Raw genomic sequence first — 17,334 nt, forward strand, 5'->3', positions numbered from 1 at the left:
CCAGAGGCTATCCATCTTCGCACGGTTCCCTCTTTCTTACCTAAAGTAGTCTCACAATTTCACCTCAACCAAACCATTTCTTTGCCAACCACGGCGGGTTTGAAGAAATCAGAAGAAGGGCGTTTGTTACGCCATCTTGACATCGGCAGATTGCTGCCCAGATACCTGGAAAAGACAGAAGCAGTACAAAAGACGGACCATCTGTTCGTCCTTCACAGCGGGAAGAAGCAAGGGGAAGCGGCCTCTCGGCCCACCATAGCCCGCTGGATCAAAGAAGTTATCAGAGCGGCCTATGTAGAGGCCGGAAAGTCACCACCTCTGCAGGTCAAGGCTCATTCCACCAGAGCGCAGGCGGCCTCTTGGGCAGAATCTAGGATGCTGTCGCCCGTGGAGATATGTAAGGCGGCGACATGGTCCTCCCTCCATACCTTTTCCAGATTTTACCGTCTGGATGTCCAGGCCAGGGAGGACACAGCATTTGCGAGGGCAGTCCTACGTGGTCCTCAAGCAGCCTCCCGCCCAGTCCGGGAGTAGCTTTTGTACATCCCACTTGTTCTGAGTCCATCTGGCTACACGCCAGGAAATGTTGAGATTACTTACCTGATAATCTCCTTTTCCTTAGTGTAGACAGATGGACTCAGCATCTCGCCCGGCTGCCGGTGTACATGGGTTTCACCGATTCAAGGTAAGCCATGTCATTTTCTTACATAAGAGTGTCCACTCTACCAGGTGTCGACGCCTTCCGGTTGGAAGCGCTAGCGGTCTCCAGCTACTATCAATCGATCAGGGGAATCCTGTTTCACTAATTCATTGATCATCAGTACACATATATCCATAACAGCTTTTGCAAGGAAGATTACTGAGTTGCTTCACTTCCTGTGGGGGTATATGTACCCGTGCTGACGTCAGATCCGTCTCCAACTGCTAGCACGAGCACACTATACCCACTTGTTCTGAGTCCATCTGTCTACACTAAGGAAAAAGAGATTATCAGGTAAGTAATCTCAACATTTGTGGCACCACAGATAGATAAAATCATTTCACCAGAATAAAACAGTAATAAAACCAGAAAATTAAATGGGGAAAGTACTACAGTGAAGTATAATATAAACTTACAGCTTTCTTATTTTAAATTAAGCAATGCAAAAATAACACTGGGTATGGACTGTTAACTAGGGCAACCAACATACTCATGTAACACTTAGTGGGGTTTTAACCCAGGGCACACAAACTTATTTATTCTTTTTTGGGGCTGCTCTGGCTAGCAATTTACATCCCATGCTTAACTCTTAATCCTGGGGGTATTCTTTTTATGAGGGAAAGCTCTTGTGTGTTGCCTGGACCATGGACCTGCTTCCAATATGTTTAGAGTGTAGTTGCATCCCATGGTATGAGATGCTGGGACAAATCAACAGGATCAGGCTTGGGTATTAAGTAAAGTTTACTGATTTGATAATAATTAAATAAAAGTCCATTTGTCCATAAATAGTGAAGTTATATCTGACTGTGATACCTGAATGATCTTTTTCTGTAGGTAGGTGTCCTTTGTTCAGGCATCTGAGTAGAGCTCCCATGGTGATTTTAATTGTACAAAGCTCACCCAGCGGCTAACCCAGGAATCCTGTTTCAAAAAGACCCACTTCACAGATAAAATCCTACCTTGCTTCATCTCCTTCCTGGACACCCAGCCTGTCCTGGTCCCATGGGTGGAGATCTGGTTGGGGTCTCCCAATCTTGGTCTTTCATCCTTATTTGATATTTCTGGGGACTTATCTTGGAGAAAAGTCTGAATGGGATCAGGTTACCTATGCACTGCAATCTCTGTGGAAAGAGGGGATCCAAAAACCTCCCCACACTGTATGTGTCAAAAAAATATTTCCAAATATAAATGCTGGATATACCTTCAGCCTTCACTGTCTCTCACAGCAGGAACCATCACTGGTGCTTGTCCACCTAGGGTTTAGAGTGAACTCACAGGTCTTCGGTCCCCTAGTTAAGAGCCCTTTCACCCCAAAGAGAATCAGGTTAAAAAATTGTCTCTTCTGTAAATTAGTGGAAGAAGGACTGGCAGGGAGAACACAGTGAGGTATCACTTCAAAGTGAAACTCTTTCTTTGTGAAGCTGGTGGGCTTCACCAGAGTGTAAAATCTAAACATACTCTCTGTTCCAAGGCTTCCTAAAACTGGTCCCCCAGAGTTCTAAAATGGCTGGGCTAAATAGGGTTGACAGGTATCACAAAATATTCAAAATTATGAAACCATGCAAATTTTATTACAGTGACTTCATTGAAAGGTAGCGCCGGCGCCATTTTGTTTTTTGTCCCCCGACATCAGGAGCGTAGGAGATCGCTCCCGGACCCTCGCTGGACCCCCAGGGACCTTTGGCCAGCTTGGGGGGGCCTCCTGACCCCCACAAGACTTGCCAAAAGTCCAGCGGGGGTCCGGGAACGACCTCCTAAACTTGAATCATTTTGCCATATGGTCGGCGCCATTTTGCCATACGGCAAAACGATTCGAGTTTAGGAGGTCGTTCCCGGACCCCCGCTGGACTTTTGGCAAGTCTTGTGGGGGTCAGGAGGCCCCCCCAAGCTGGCCAAAAGTCCCTGGGGGTCCAGCGGGGGTCCGGGAGCGATCTCCTACGCTCCTGACGTCGGGGGACAAAAAACAAAATGGCACCGGCGCTACCTTTGCTCTGTCATATGACAGGGCAAAGGTTGCGCCGGCGCCATTTCTACAACGCACCGGAGGCCCGAGAGTAAAACCGGAGGCCCGAGAGTAAAAGATCACACCGGGACCCCCCCCACTGGACCCCAGGTAATTTAAGGCATTTTGGGGGGGGTTCGGGAGGGTGGGGGATTTATTTTAAAGGGTCGGGGTGGGTTTTAGGGTTGTTTTAGTGTGCCGGTTTTCCCACCCTCCCCCTTCCCCTCCCCCTTCCCCCGATTTACGATTTTTGACGATAAATCGGGGGAATTCCTATTAAATATCGCCTCTAACGATTTTTGACGATTTAAAATATATCGGACGATATTTTAAATCGTCAAAAAATGATTCACATCCCTACTAAACAGAAAGCGGACCTGATTTCAGTCTCTTACAGAAAGACCATGGTCCATCAGCTTCTCTTTCCTTGTCATATTTCTTGTGGCTATAGCAAGGGTTTATGCTTGATTTCAGCTGAAAGACTAAAGCAGTTAAGATAAGCTATTGAATTTGTGACAAAAGGCAAGGAAATAAACCTTCTCCCTCCTCTGCTAAGATGCTCTCTATGCAAAGTTTAGATTACTTAATTCAGTCTCTAGGAAGGTGATCCAGCCATATGTTCCTGGGCCTGGACATCTCTGGAAAGGAAGTCTCTCAGCTCCTGGTTCCTCTGTCCCCCATTGGGACTTTATATGTAGCTCGGCTATGAAGCAAGAACAGCTGTGTTTCTATTTCCTCAGAGCACAGACTTCTGTCTCTCCCTCTTGATAATTAGTTCTTCATGAGAAGAACTGTTTGCAGAGCTGCCAGATACACTCCTTTCTTCCTGGCTTCTGGCTCCAACTCCTTGCCATCCCCACCCTCACACACAGACAGAGCCAGCCAAATTGCAACTTTTCATACTTAAATGGTCTCCCAACATTACTTTGGCTTCCTCCTCTGCTGGCTATGCAGTGCTGTTATCTGGGAAGGCTAAACAGTATAGCCCTTTTCCTAACTTGTTAGCACTGTGAATGCTGGATGCTGGTTCTTGCAGAATATTGGTCATTCACAGGACAGCACTCGGGTTTGACGTATTTTTATATTCCCTCACCTTAACTGCAGCGGCTTGCAGTCTCTGCAGGGTTGAAAAACCCTTTTTGGCAGATCCAAAATACATTACTCTGATCCAAACGCAGCTTGGTCCACATTGTAAGGCTCCAGCACATAAGCTCAAGGAGGAAGGAACCTGGCTTATAGTAGCTTGCTACATCAGTTGAACTTTTTCTTGGTTTTGGGGATATATTTTTCCACTGGTTGTTATTACAAATTGGAACTGCACTCTAGTTATCCTGCTCTCACTGGTGAGGTTATTTTTTCCATTAGGATAAAGGTGCAAGGGAAGTGAGAAGGGAGATATCACCTATGGTGGATTAACTGAAAATAATATTCATTGATGCTGTTTTTAATTTTTGGTATTGTAGCTTGGATATCCTTTTTTAAGTTATAGTAAATACAAGATGGTGCCGGCCTTCCATTGCTCCTACCATGTGATGGGGCCAACCAATGGCACTGGTAGCCCCTGTGACATAGTAAGGGCAAAGGGCCATCGGCACCATTTTGATTACTGGCAGCTGACGGCCCGAGTGCAGGAGATCGCTCCCGGACTCCTGCTGGACCACCAGGGACTTTTGGCAAGTCTTGGGGGGGGGGTCAGGAGGGTGGGGGGTTGTAGTTTATTAGATTTAAAGGGTTGGGATGGGTTTATTTTTTGTTTGTTTTTCCAACTTTAATGGAAAACGAATACCGAATACAACTAATGGACGAATCTGGTTTCCCCCTATGAAAACGGATGCATCGGATTTGGATCCTGGCGCAACGAATACCGAATAGCAACGTATCTTTTCCCTCTGCACATCCCTAATCATTAAACCTTTCAAGTATCTGAAGGTCTGTATCCTATCTCCCCTGCTCCTTCTCTCCTCCAGTGTATACATATTTAGGTCCTTCAACCTCTCCTCATAAGTCATTTGATGGAGACATCCCACTATTTTGGTTGCCCTTCTCTGGACTGCCTCCACCCAGTTTCTGTCCCTTTTGAGATACGGTCTCCAGAACTGAACACAGTACTCCAGGTGAGGCCCCACCAAGGACCTGTGCAATCTCCTCCTAAAATTAACCAATATGTTATGAATCAGCGCTGCCTGCGGGTCCCCCCGTGAGCAGGCCACTTACCCTCGCAGCTTTCTTCGCCGACACAGCAGGACGCCGCTGTCGGCCTGCCCACGCAGCCAGGAGGCCACCCTGCTTCATCCTCCGCTCCGCGGTCGGAGACGCGGCCTTCTTCGGGGCTGGGAGTGCCCCCAACGTCATCACCATCTTCGCGGCGCACAGGCCGCAGCCCTGGGCTGGATTAGCGTCAGGAACCGCCCCCGGGGCCTCCGGCAGCGGCTGGAGCTGCTGCTCACATTGGAGCCTGCTCTCAGGCTCAGCCCTGCCTCTCTGACGTCTTCCGCACAGACGCTGTGCAGGCCGCTGGCCATGGTCCTGCACAGCCCCTGGTTCCTGCTCTCTAGGCGCACGGCCGCGTCTTCTTCTCCTATTTAAAGGGCCAGACACAGGAAGTGTCTGGGTCCCACCTAGATGACTGTTTCCTGCCTCAGCCCTATTTAGGGCTGCTCCGTTCATTGTTCCTGGCCTTGCATCGTCGTCGTGAGTCTTCGCTCTGGAGGCTCCAGCCTGCCAGAGCTCATGTAAGGTAAGAACATAAGAACATAAGAAAATGCCATACTGGGTCAGACCAAGGGTCCATCAAGCCCAGCATCCTGTTTCCAACAGTGGCCAATCCAGGCCATAAGAACCTGGCAAGTACCCAAAAACTAAGTCTATTCCATGTAACCATTGCTAATGGCAGTGGCTATTCTCTAAGTGAACTTAATAGCAGGTAATGGACTTTTCTTGTGGAGCTCCTCACCGTGATGTCGTCTCGTCTCGTCATGCTTTGCCATGCCATATCATGTCTTCATGCCTGAGGTCCATGTCCAGGTGTCTTTGTGATCTTCCATGTCCTGGTGTTCCTGCCTTCCTGGATGTTCTTCCCTATCCTTCGCCTCGATGTCTATGCTCTCGAGTCCTCTGGTACCGGTAGTCCCGGGGTCCCTCAGATGCAGTATTCCTGGGTGGACTAGCCTGCCAGTGGACGGTTGTCCTGTGCTCCTGAGCCGTCAAGTCCTGATGTGTGTTCCTGTGCTGTCCCGCTCCCGTCGTGGTCTGTGACCAGTCTGCTAGGGCTGTGTAGGGCGCGCAACGGACAGGGTGCTCCGCGACTCAGTCCCGCGGGTGGCCTGAGTAGGGCGCCCTGAGAGACAGTGCCAATGTCCATGCCTTGTGTTGCCCCTTTGGATGTCTAGTCGTGGATGCCGTTGCATCAGCCATTTGTCTTTGTGCCATGGATGCCGTCGCATCACCCCTAGTCTTCATGCCATGGATGCCGTCGCATCAACCCAAGTCTTCATGCTATGTGATGCCGTTGCATCAATCTACATGTCTTCATATCAAGGCCCGTCTGCCCTCAACCTCAGGCCAGGCCTGCTGCTCCATGCTGCTCGCAGCAGGTCCAAAAGGGCCCGGAATGGTCGGAGGACCATTCACCTTCCAACATCCTCAGATGTTTGGCCATGGGAGCTTGCCGGCCTGGAGGAGGGTAGACCGTCAGCCATGTGGGGCCACCGTCAACCCTTGGCTCGGCTCAGAAGGTCTGGGTCAGGCTGAGGCCCAAGGTAACACTAAAACACCGTTCTCAACAGAATGCAAGGCCTTTCGAGGCCGTTCTCAACACAATAACACAATAAATGATTTACAAGAGAAGATAAAAAGGGTTTGCTCATGATTGCTAGGAGTATAGATGTTGCATAGCACCACCAGGGAATTCCCAATTTTCCCTTCAACAATTCTGATTCCAATAACAGAATCCATCACAAAATCACTCACGCCTTAAATCGATCACCAGCCTCCTCAACAGTCTTAATTTGGTCCTTAACGCATCTAAGACCGAACTCCTCCTCATCTCCCCCCACCAAGACAACCCAATCTCACAGACCATCCCCCATACACAGCTCACGCACACACATGTAAGAGATCTCGGGGTACTACTTGACAATCGCCTAAACCTAAAGAAAATGATCAACACCACTACCAAAGATTGTTTCTATAGACTTCAGGTCGTAAAAAAACTCAAACCGCTTCTATTCTTCCACGACTTCAGGACAGTTCTGCAAGCCTTGCTATTTGCTAAAATAGACTACTGCAGCACTCTCCTCTTGGGTCTCCCCAGCTCTACCACCAAGCCTCTACAGTTGATACAGAACGCCGCAGCAAGAATCCTGACCAACACCAACCGCGGAGAACACATATCACCCATCCTCCGTAACTTACACTGGCTCCCAGTGAACTACAGAATCCTTCACAAATCACTCACCTTAATTCACAAATCCATCTACAACCACCTGCATTTGGACCTTGAATTCCCCCTCAAACTCCACATATCCAACAGACCAACCAGAGAAGTATATAAAGGAACCCTACAGACCCCACCTACAAAAGCCACTCGCCTCACCTCGACCAAAGATCGATCCTTCTCGATAGCAGGCCCAGCTATCTGGAACAACATCCCATACGACCTTAGACTGGAACCCTGCCTCTTAACATTCAGGAAAAAACTGAAGACCTGGCTTTTCCACCAAGCCTTCTCAGATCCACCCGATACCCACTAGATGACCGAAATTCCCTTCATGAACTATGGATCTCCATACTACATTCAAGTTCTTGATAAGAGCCTCTCCTGACTCTTCAATTGTTTATACTCTTTGTTTACTGTGTTCTTAGGCCTTTCTGTCTTTCCAGCAGTCCTTGCTTCCAAGTTTGCTTTCCTTGTTAAATGTAACTTTGTTCTTCCTTCTTCAAAGTATGGTTTGTGTTACAGTTCCCCAATTCGATGTAAACCGATCTGATATGGTCTCTTAACCATGAAGGTCGGTATATAAAAGAGTTAAATAAATAAACAAATAAATAGTTTGGATCCTCTAAAATAGTTTTATTTTCAAAGGATATTGTTTTATGAAATAATATTGCCATCCCCGCCTTGCATGTACTTTTAGACACAAAAATAATGTCATCCTCCCACTGATTTTTCAATATCAGGTGTTCACCGTCATCTAAATGAGTTTCCTGGAGCATCACAACATCCATTTAATGTCTTCGCCCATCTCATAAGAGAAAGATTGCTTTATTCTACTCACCATTCAAAACAGCACACATGAGATCCCCAGCCTAGGCCCCACCCATCAAATCAAATTTATTAGCAAAGTACAGTCAGGAAACTGCATCCCCATCGATTCAAACAAAGAAAAATTACCATTAATACTCGTTCATTAACCTATGAGTATAGTCAAAAAAGACCCATTCCCATGACACCCCGCACCCCCATCCCCACACATATAGAGGATAACAGTAATGAAGTGGAGCAACGAAATCTACCCACCGCTGACAATGTCCCTGTGAAAAAAAAGGCCTCTCAGCACAAACAGTACAACAGCAAACAATTGCAATAGTCCCAGGCCGGTTCCTCGCAGCTTCATGGCCCACTTGAGTCTAACAAGCTAGGTTTGCTCCCACAAGTCCATGACAATCCAGTGCAAAAGAACACCGCCACTGGAATGCCAGTTCCATTTGCATACAGTCCAAAATAAGGATAATATAAAAGTTCAAAAATAGAACAAAGGTCAAATTAGGTAACAGAGCATTCCTCCACCATTCTGAAAGGAACATCCCAGAGCTCAACCACAAAAATAAGATAGGAGAAAGGAACAGTCTATTCAGGTTACTGCAAGAGAGTCCACAAAAACCTGTGCTGCTTGAACAGTGACAAAAGCTCAACATTTACCATCATATTGTACACATAGCCAAGCTGGACATTGCAAAGAAAATGTAATCTGCTTAGAAAACAGCAAAGAACAGATCTTCACAAGTTCCTTCCTTCTCTGAGCCACACTGATCCTGGAAGACCAATATTTTCCATCTGTCATACATCAAGGACTGGCACTTGCGGTAAGCCTGTAACACCTCCATTTTATGTATACAGTTCAATATCTTAGTGACCTTGCCACCCCATCTACCTTTGCTCCTAGGCAATGTTCCTTTTCTATATGCAGAGGGCCATGTTGTAATGACAAGTTCAGCACCGATGGCAGCCATGCTTCTAAGAACACTGATAGCTCACCTTCTTTCAAAGATCCTGGGAACTCAATGAAATGAAGGTTATTGCAACAAGACCTATTTTCAAGGTCTTCTTGAAAATAAATCTTGTCTACATATTGTTTTACTTCTTTTCTGATTTTACTTAAGGCATTAATAGCAGCCTGCATGATGTCTTCCAGGCCGGAAATGTAATCATAGGCCTCAGTGAGCCTTTTTCCATAGTCATCAAATTTATGGTTTACAGTGTCAATTTTCCAGCAACTGAGTCAAGTTTGTCCTTTAAAACTTTTGACATTGTCTCAGCCACCAACTTTATCGCAGTTTCTGATATTACAGGAGTCAGGCCAGGTAGCAGGCAATTGTGGTCAGGGCCAGGCAAGGGGTCAGGTTCAGGCAGCAAGCCATAAGAACATAAGAACATGCCATACTGGGTCAGACCAAGGGTCCATCAAGCCCAGCATCCTGTTTCCAACAGTGGCCAATCCAAACCATAAGAACCTGGCAAGTACCCAAAAACCAAATCTATTCCATGTTACCATTACTAATAATAGCGGTGGTTATTATCTAAGTCAACTTAATTAATAGCAGGTAATGGACTTCTCCTCCAAGAACTTATCCAATCCTTTTTTAAACACAACTATACTAACTGCACTAACCACATCTTCTGGCAACAAATTCCAGAGTTTAATTGTGCGTTGAGTGAAAAAGAACTTTCTCTGATTAGTTTTAAATGTGCCACATGCTAACTTCATGGAGTGCCCCTAGTCTTTCTATTATCCGAAAGAGTAAAAAACCGATTCACATCTACCCGTTCTAGACCTCTCATGATTTTAAACACCTCTATCATATCCCCCCTCAGCCGTCTCTTCTCCAAGCTGAAAAGTCCTAACCTCTTTAGTCTGTTCCATTCCCTTTATCATTTTGGTCACCCTTCTCTGTACCTTCTCCATTGCAATTATATCTTTTTTGAGATGCAGCGACCAGAATTGTACACAGTATTCAAGGTGCGGTCTCACCATGGAGCGATACAGAGGCATTATGACATTTTCCATTTTATTCACCATTCCCTTTCTAATAATCCCAACATTCTGTTTGCTTTTTTGACTGCTGCAGCACACTGTACCGACGATTTCAATGTGTTATCCACTATGACGCCTAGATCTCTTTCTTGGGTAGTAGCACCTAATATGGAACCTAACATTGTGTAACTATAGCATGGGTTATTTTTCCCTATATGTATCACCTTGCACTTGTCCACATTAAATTTCATCTGCCATTTTGATGCCCAATTTTCCAGCCTCACAAGGTCTTCCTGCAATTTATCACAATCTGCTTGTGATTTAACTACTCTGAACAATTTTGTATCATCTGAAAATTTGATTACCTCACTTGTCGTATTTCTTTCCAGATCATTTATAAATATATTAAAAAGTAAGGGTCCCAATACAGATCCCTGAGGCACTCCACTGTCCACTCCGTTCCACTGAGAAAAGTGCCCATTTAATCCTACTCTCTGTTTCCTGTCTTTTAGCCAGTTTGTAATCCACGAAAGGACATCGCCACCTATCCCATGACTTTTTATTTTTCCTAGAAGCCTCTCCTGAGGCACTCCACTGTCCACTCCGTTCCACTGAGAAAATTGCCCATTTAATCCTACTCTCTGTTTCCTGTCTTTTAGCCAGTTTGTAATCCACGAAAGGACATCGCCACCTATCCCATGACTTTTTATTTTTCCTAGAAGCCTCTCATGAGGAAATTTGTCAAATGCCTTCTGAGAATCCAAGTACACTACATCTACAGGTTCACCTTTATCAACGTTTATTAACTCCTTCAAAAAAGTGAAGCAGATTTGTGAGGCAAGACTTGCCTTGGGTAAAGCCATGCTGATTTTGCTCTATTAAACCATGTCTTTCTATATGTTCTGTGAGTTTGATGTTTAGAATACTTTCCACTATTTTTCCTGGCACTGAAGTCAGGCTAACCAGTCTGTAGTTTCCCGGATCACCCCTGGAGCCCTTTTTAAATATGAGGGTTACATTAGCTATCCTCCAGTCTTCAGGTACAATGGATGATTTTAATGACAGGTTACAAATTTTTACTAATAGGTCTGAAATTTCATTTTTTAGTTCCTTCAGAACTCTGGGGTGTATACCATCCGGTCCAGGTGATTTACTACTCTTAAGTTTGTCAATCAGGTCTACCACATCTTCTAGGCAATCATGGTCAAGTCCAAGCAAGAGGTCAAGATCCAAAGAGTCAAGCCAAGGGTGGATGGAGAAACACTGAAGACACTGGACAAGACAAGTAGGACAAGGCAAGGCTGAACAAAGTGGGCTGGATGAGGAAGGCTGGAGAAGACAAGGCTGGACGAGACAAGGCTGGAAGACGAGTGAATGAGGCAAGGCTAGATGAAGCAAGGCTAGAAAACAAGGCACAGGAACCAGGAACACAGACAAAAATCAGGAACCAACTCAAAGAAGCAACACACGTTATTTCAGGAGAAGACTTGCTGCTGAGGCGAAGAACTGCTGCGAGGCCTTAGCTTATATAGGTCAGAAGGCTGATGTTATCTGGAGGCGCCACTGTGGATTTCACGTTATAGCGTGCATATTATGTTCGCATATGCACACGTGCCTCTAAGAAGGTAGCAGCCTGGCTGGGATGGCAGCATCAGCGTTGGTCAGTAGTGTTCAGTGATGGCAAGACACTGCCACAACAGGAGGCCTCTGGCAGCGTCAGACAGCAGCAGGGGTGAGTGCGGCGGTTCACTGGACTGTCCCGTGTAACATTCTGGGTCTGATTTTCAAAGCATTTACATGCTTAAAACTGGGTTTTCCATGTGTTATTGCACTTTATCCATGGAAGTGGGCTTTTAAAAATTGCTACAATATATGCCAGGGCTTCCCAAACCTGTCCCGGTGACCCCACAGCCAGTCAGGTTTTCAGGATATCCACAATGCATGAGATAAATCTGCATATTATGGAGAGCAGGCATATGCAAATTTATCTCATGCATATTCATTTTGGATATCCTGAAAACCTGAATGGCTATGGGGTTCCCAGAACAGGTTTAGGAAGCCCTGATATTTGCCATTGAACTGTTAATAGGTTTTCCCCACATTAAATGCACTTAACATGAATAAATGGCTTTTGTGTTGAGGAGGTGGACACTTGGCCCGAGGTTGTGTTGGTGCTACCCGTGGGGGAAGCCCCCACGGTTCCCCACCGTCAGAAGACGAGGCCAATCGGGAAGCGGAGGCCAACTGGAGCTTCACCAATACCAGCCCTCGTTCCCCGCAGGTTGAGCCCATGGGTACCGGGGCCAACTAGACTTAAGTAGGCCTCTGCGTGGTTGATCCCTGAGCAGGTGCCCAAGGCGGAGTGCCAGGAAGCAGCGGTGAGGCAAGATGCAGGTCAAACTGACTGAAATAAAGGCAGGTCCAGACCCCTGGACAGGCAGAACTGAAGATGAGGCTGGGTTCCAAAGTCCAGACAGACTGAAGCAGGAAACATGGCTAAGAACAGGGTTAAGTCCGAACTGTGAGTAAGCAAAGCCTAAGACGAGACCATGTCCAAGCAAGGATCCAGGCGGCTGGAGACAAAGTCAAGTTCAAGTTGGAGTCATGGCAGGCGGCTGAAGACAAGGTCAGGTTCAAGTAGAAGTCAGGGCAGGCGGCTGGAGACAAGGTCAGGTTCAAGCAGGAGTCAAAGCCAGGGAAATCCGTCTGAAGGGTAGAAGGAGCAGGAAACTGGAACAGGTATTGGAGCAAGGAGCAGGTATTGGAACGCTGGAACAGGAACTGGTATGCTGGAACAGGAACTGGAATGAACAGCAACAAAGCACATGACAGGAAGCATAGAGACCTGTTATCAAGGCAAAGTCTGAATGGCGGGGACTGCCTTATATATGGAGGTTAAATGACATCATCATCCGGGGCCGTGGGACACTTTCCCACCACAGTCCCTTTAAAGTCAGGGAAGGTGCGCACACACGCGCCTAAGGCAGACAGGCCAGAAACTAGGAGGTTTCTGGCCTGTCTGCCTTAGGCAGAGACACCGGAGGGACCTGGAAGTACAGGCGGAGTGAGAGGGTGGAGGCAGCTGCCCACCGTTGCCAGGGAAGGTGGGCCAAGTCCAGGACCCGGGCATCAGGGGTAAGTGGAGCCGGCCGTGGGTCTGCTGCGGCCAGGAAATGCAACATTTTGAAAATTCCTACAATATTATATTACATTTGCATGCATAATTCCTTTGAAAACTCACTTGAATGTGTTCCTATACTGTCCTTTTCAATAGAACAGTGTGTTTTTCACTTTTTACTATGCCTCAGAGAGGAACAAAAGCAAACCACTCCTACTAGCAAAAACTAGGGTTGCTCTCCCTAGATTCTAAACTGTAAAACAGGATTTTTTCCCCACTTGGTATCCCTGCTCCTGTGATGACATGCATAAAAATAATTATTCTTCTAACTGAAAGTTACATGAAATCACCCTAGACAAACTCCTTTTCTCCCTGCTACAGGTATACCCTAATTTTGAGATATTTTGGAAACTTTTAAAATGTATCCAAGATAGGAGATGCTTGTCAAAGCACAGTTCAGGTATACTTCCCCAAGGCTAATCACTATCAGGCCGATACAGTAAGAATCCCGGGAGAGCGGGTGCTCCGTGTTGAGTGCTCACTCTCCCGACGCACACCCAGCCACCTCTCCTGGGCACGCAGTTCTTTATTTTAATGAGGGATCGTGGTAATAAGGAGCCGCTAGGGACAATAGCGCGTACCTAGCACCTCCTTATTAGCGTAGAGGTGGCTGTCAGCTGGTCCTGACAACCGACGCTCTGTTTTACCGGCGTCGGTTTCCAAACCCTATGACAGCCACAGGCGGGCAGTTTTTTTTTTATTTTATATTTTTATTTAATTTTGTACAGAAAACCAGTATTTTCTGCTTTTCTGTAAACTTTTCCGGGTTGCTCAGAGCTTGGCCGCATATTTTACTTTCAGTATCCCGGGGACTAACTAATGGCCTCATCAACATGCATTTGCATGTGACGAGCACTATTAGTTTTCGGAGGGGTAATAGATGTGAGGCAAAACTGCGCTGCCAATCACATGCTAAAATGTGTGCTTGGCTGAGTGCACTGAACTGTATCAGCCCGCATGTTGTTTAACAAGCTGTCTCTGCCCTTGCCTGGGAGGTAGCTTCAGAATGTTACATGTGCTGACTAAACAGAGCTAGTTTTCAAGGGAAAAACCTGGACTGGATTATTCAAAATCCTGCAAACTGGAGTCAATTTTACAAAACATGTGTTTATTTATTTATATCTTATCACCTAAAAATGCTCACAAAGTATGCCCAAAGCAGCAAAAGATTACCCTATGAGACCCAATACCACCTTGGGACAATACAAACACTCCCACAGCCCAAAAACTGTCTGTTGACACTGATACCTAAATTTAAAATACCTACAATATTCAAAGCCAAAATAAAACATTATTAGGGATTCTGAATCTCTCCTCAGCTGCCCCAATGCTTAATTTGACTCATCTTATGTGTTTTTAACCCAAAAAATGCAATGGCAAAACTAAAGCCATTTTCACGTTTTTTTTTATTTACTTTTGGACCGTGGCAAGGGCCTTTCCAGTGACCCTGATAGGGTTGCCAACTGCCCAATCTTGAACCGAACGGTCTGGTTTTCTGTTAACCTATACAGAGTCAGGTCAGAAGTACTGACCAGACACTAAAACTCTGAGGCAGGCAGCAGCTTTCCCCTGCTGCGCTGTTTACAGACAGGAGAGGGAGCTAAGGCAGCAGCTGCCCTGCAGTTCTTCCCCCACCTCCTCTCTCTACTGTGATTGGCTGCTGCGGGGAATGGGGGTGGGTTCTCATTGGAGCACTCTCCTTAGCAGCTGCCCTGAGGCTCTTCCCCCACCTCCTCTCTCTTCTGTGTCTGTAATCTGTGGCAAGTGGAGATGGGGAAACAGCTCACTCTTTCCCTCCTCCAGGCTGCTCTAGCAGCACTTCCTGCATATCTCAGGTATGTCTCAGAGGAAAGAAAGAAACATAGAGGAGGCAAAAAAGAAGGGATGGGAGAGAAAAATAGGTATAGGGAATGGTGAAAGGAGGGGGAGGCACAGGCTGGATGAAAGAGCTAGAGGAGACACATAGAAGAAAGATGGGGAAAGAGGAGGCAGAGGAAATATAGGAGGGAGAGAGACAGAGGAGGACACAGGGGCTCGAGAGACAGATACACAGAGGATGGCACAGGTGATGGAGGAGGGAGAGAGTCAATAGGTGCTAAGGATGGAAAGAGACAGAAGGGCACTGATGATGAGGGGAGAGAAGGGGCACAGGGCCAGGAGCAAAGGATGGAGAGAGAGGAGGGAAAAGATACAGTCAAGGTACAAGGAACAGAGGGAAAAGAGAGGAGACAGTAGCAGGGAACAAATATATGCAAACGTATGCTAATATCAGAAAGGAATGGGGCACCTCCTCCTCCCAGTCTTCAAATGTCCACTCATGGTCAATGGAAAAGTTGGTAACCCTTGCCCCTGATCGTTTTCCACCCGATCCTGATGTTTATTTTTACGTTATTTTATTTTTTTGTTATTACTATTTATATTTTCCAGAACGGAACTGCGGCTGCTGGTGACATCATCATTGTTGTCAAGGATATTGCAGCCTACATTAGAACATCTTGCAGGGACTTTCCTGAAATCCCTGGACAGCTCCTTTAGCTTCCCCTTTCAAATTGTGGTGCCACAAACTTGTCTTACTTCCATGACCCAGAACCTCAGCAGGAGTGGGGACAGCGTTAGCAGCCTAATGCCACACTGCTCGCCCTCCCCCTCCATCCTGTAGCTTAATGCCGACTCGCTGTACCAAGGGAAGCCTCTCCTTTCCTCCCGCAACACTTTTTAACATGGCACACAGCCACCCAAAGCAGCACAACCAAGCTGCCCCAGCCTCAACAACAGGCCTTTCTCACCCCACAGGCCTCAAACCCATGGCTTTTCATACTCCATCCTATGCTCTTCCTGCAGCACAAGAGCCTCTGCTCCCAGGACTTCTCAGGCCCTCTCCCAGTCTAATGTTACTTTCATACCTGAATGCCCCTAAAACTGTTTGCTTCCATCTAAAAAATTGAACAAAAATTAAAAAAAATTTCCTGGCCACAACAATAGTCACTGACCCCCACCAAAGGACCGAGATACTGGCCATCCCAGAACCCAGGGAGAGCTCCAGGAAAACCATATTAAATAAAAAATAAAATAAAATATTAAGTTCAATCCCCATTTACATCTGGGTCCTCCCCAGGATCTACCCATGGTTTCCCTTGAGCTTCTCGAGGATTGACCTGAGGCTGACTCAAGGCCTCCCTGAGGTTGACCCAAAGCTATCCGGGGGCCTCTCTGGAACCTATTTGAGGTCTCCCCAAGGCCAACTAGAAGCTTCTCTGGGGGCCAAAACATTTGCCAGGGCCCAGGGAAGACCTCGAGTCCTTTCTCACCCTGCCGGGTGACTGGCACCATTTTTAAGGAACATCGGAAGGGTAGGAGGCAAGTAGGCATTGTTTCTGCACCTTTTATTGACCAGGACGCTATGGAAAAGTACATGGGGGATGGGTTTGTTCCTGGCTCCGGCACCTTTTTTGAGGAGAGGGGGGCACAAGAGGGAGGTCTGAAGGGCCTGGGAAGGCCAGTTTGGGTTTGAGTTTTTTTTGGGGGGAGGATTTATGTTTATTTCATTTAAGCAAAGGAACCGAACCAAAATAACATTAAACAAAATGACACCTGGAAACCCCTCCAAAAGAATGAAAAAAAAATGAAATTTTGTGGGCTGCACACTTCTATTAAAGCATATTTCTTTCATCAGTGTCTGAGAACTAGGGAGAGAATCTTTAACTTCTTTGTTTAATAAGTGCCTTATTTGTAGGACGGCAAATATATCATTGCAATATGAGGTCATATTGCAATTGCAGCCTGGGGCAAAGGGAGGAAAGCTGTGAGAGATTTGAGGAGGGGGTGATTGAGAAGTGAGACCTGTGGACATGGGGCAGGGAAACTGCCAAAGAGATTGCTGGGGAAGGAAGTTTGAGAAAGAGAGAAAATGATGGGGACAAGGTAGGGGGATTTTGAGAGAGAAAGAGACTGTGGGAACAATGGGGGATAGAGAGAATAGTGAGATCAGAGTTAAGTGCTTGAGAGGAAGAGACTAGTGGGGGATTGAGAGAACTACTGGTAGGGCCAGAGTGGAGCAATTAAGACTGGTGGGGGGAATGATAAAAGACTGGTGGAGAGAAACAGGATTGAGAAAGCAACTAGTGGGGACAGGGTGAAGGGATAGAGAGAGATTAGTGGAGATAGGGAGTAGTAAGGATGAGAAAGGAAGTTTATAGAGCTG

General features: G+C 46.5%; 1 protein-coding gene across 1 annotated transcript in view; it reads left to right on the forward strand.

Annotated features, from left to right (window-relative positions):
- The first annotated feature begins 14,949 nt into the window (after nucleotides 1-14,949).
- LANCL1 (LanC like 1) overlaps nucleotides 14,950-17,334 on the forward strand; it is a 67,569-nt gene continuing 65,184 nt past the window's right edge. Inside the window, exon 1 of the mRNA XM_029606135.1 lies at nucleotides 14,950-14,968. The gene's annotated coding sequence lies outside the window, so the exon portion shown is untranslated. The remainder of the gene's footprint in view (nucleotides 14,969-17,334) is intronic.

Source organism: Rhinatrema bivittatum, chromosome 6 (assembly GCF_901001135.1).
Source record: "Rhinatrema bivittatum chromosome 6, aRhiBiv1.1, whole genome shotgun sequence".
Taxonomy (NCBI): Eukaryota; Metazoa; Chordata; class Amphibia; order Gymnophiona; family Rhinatrematidae; genus Rhinatrema; species Rhinatrema bivittatum.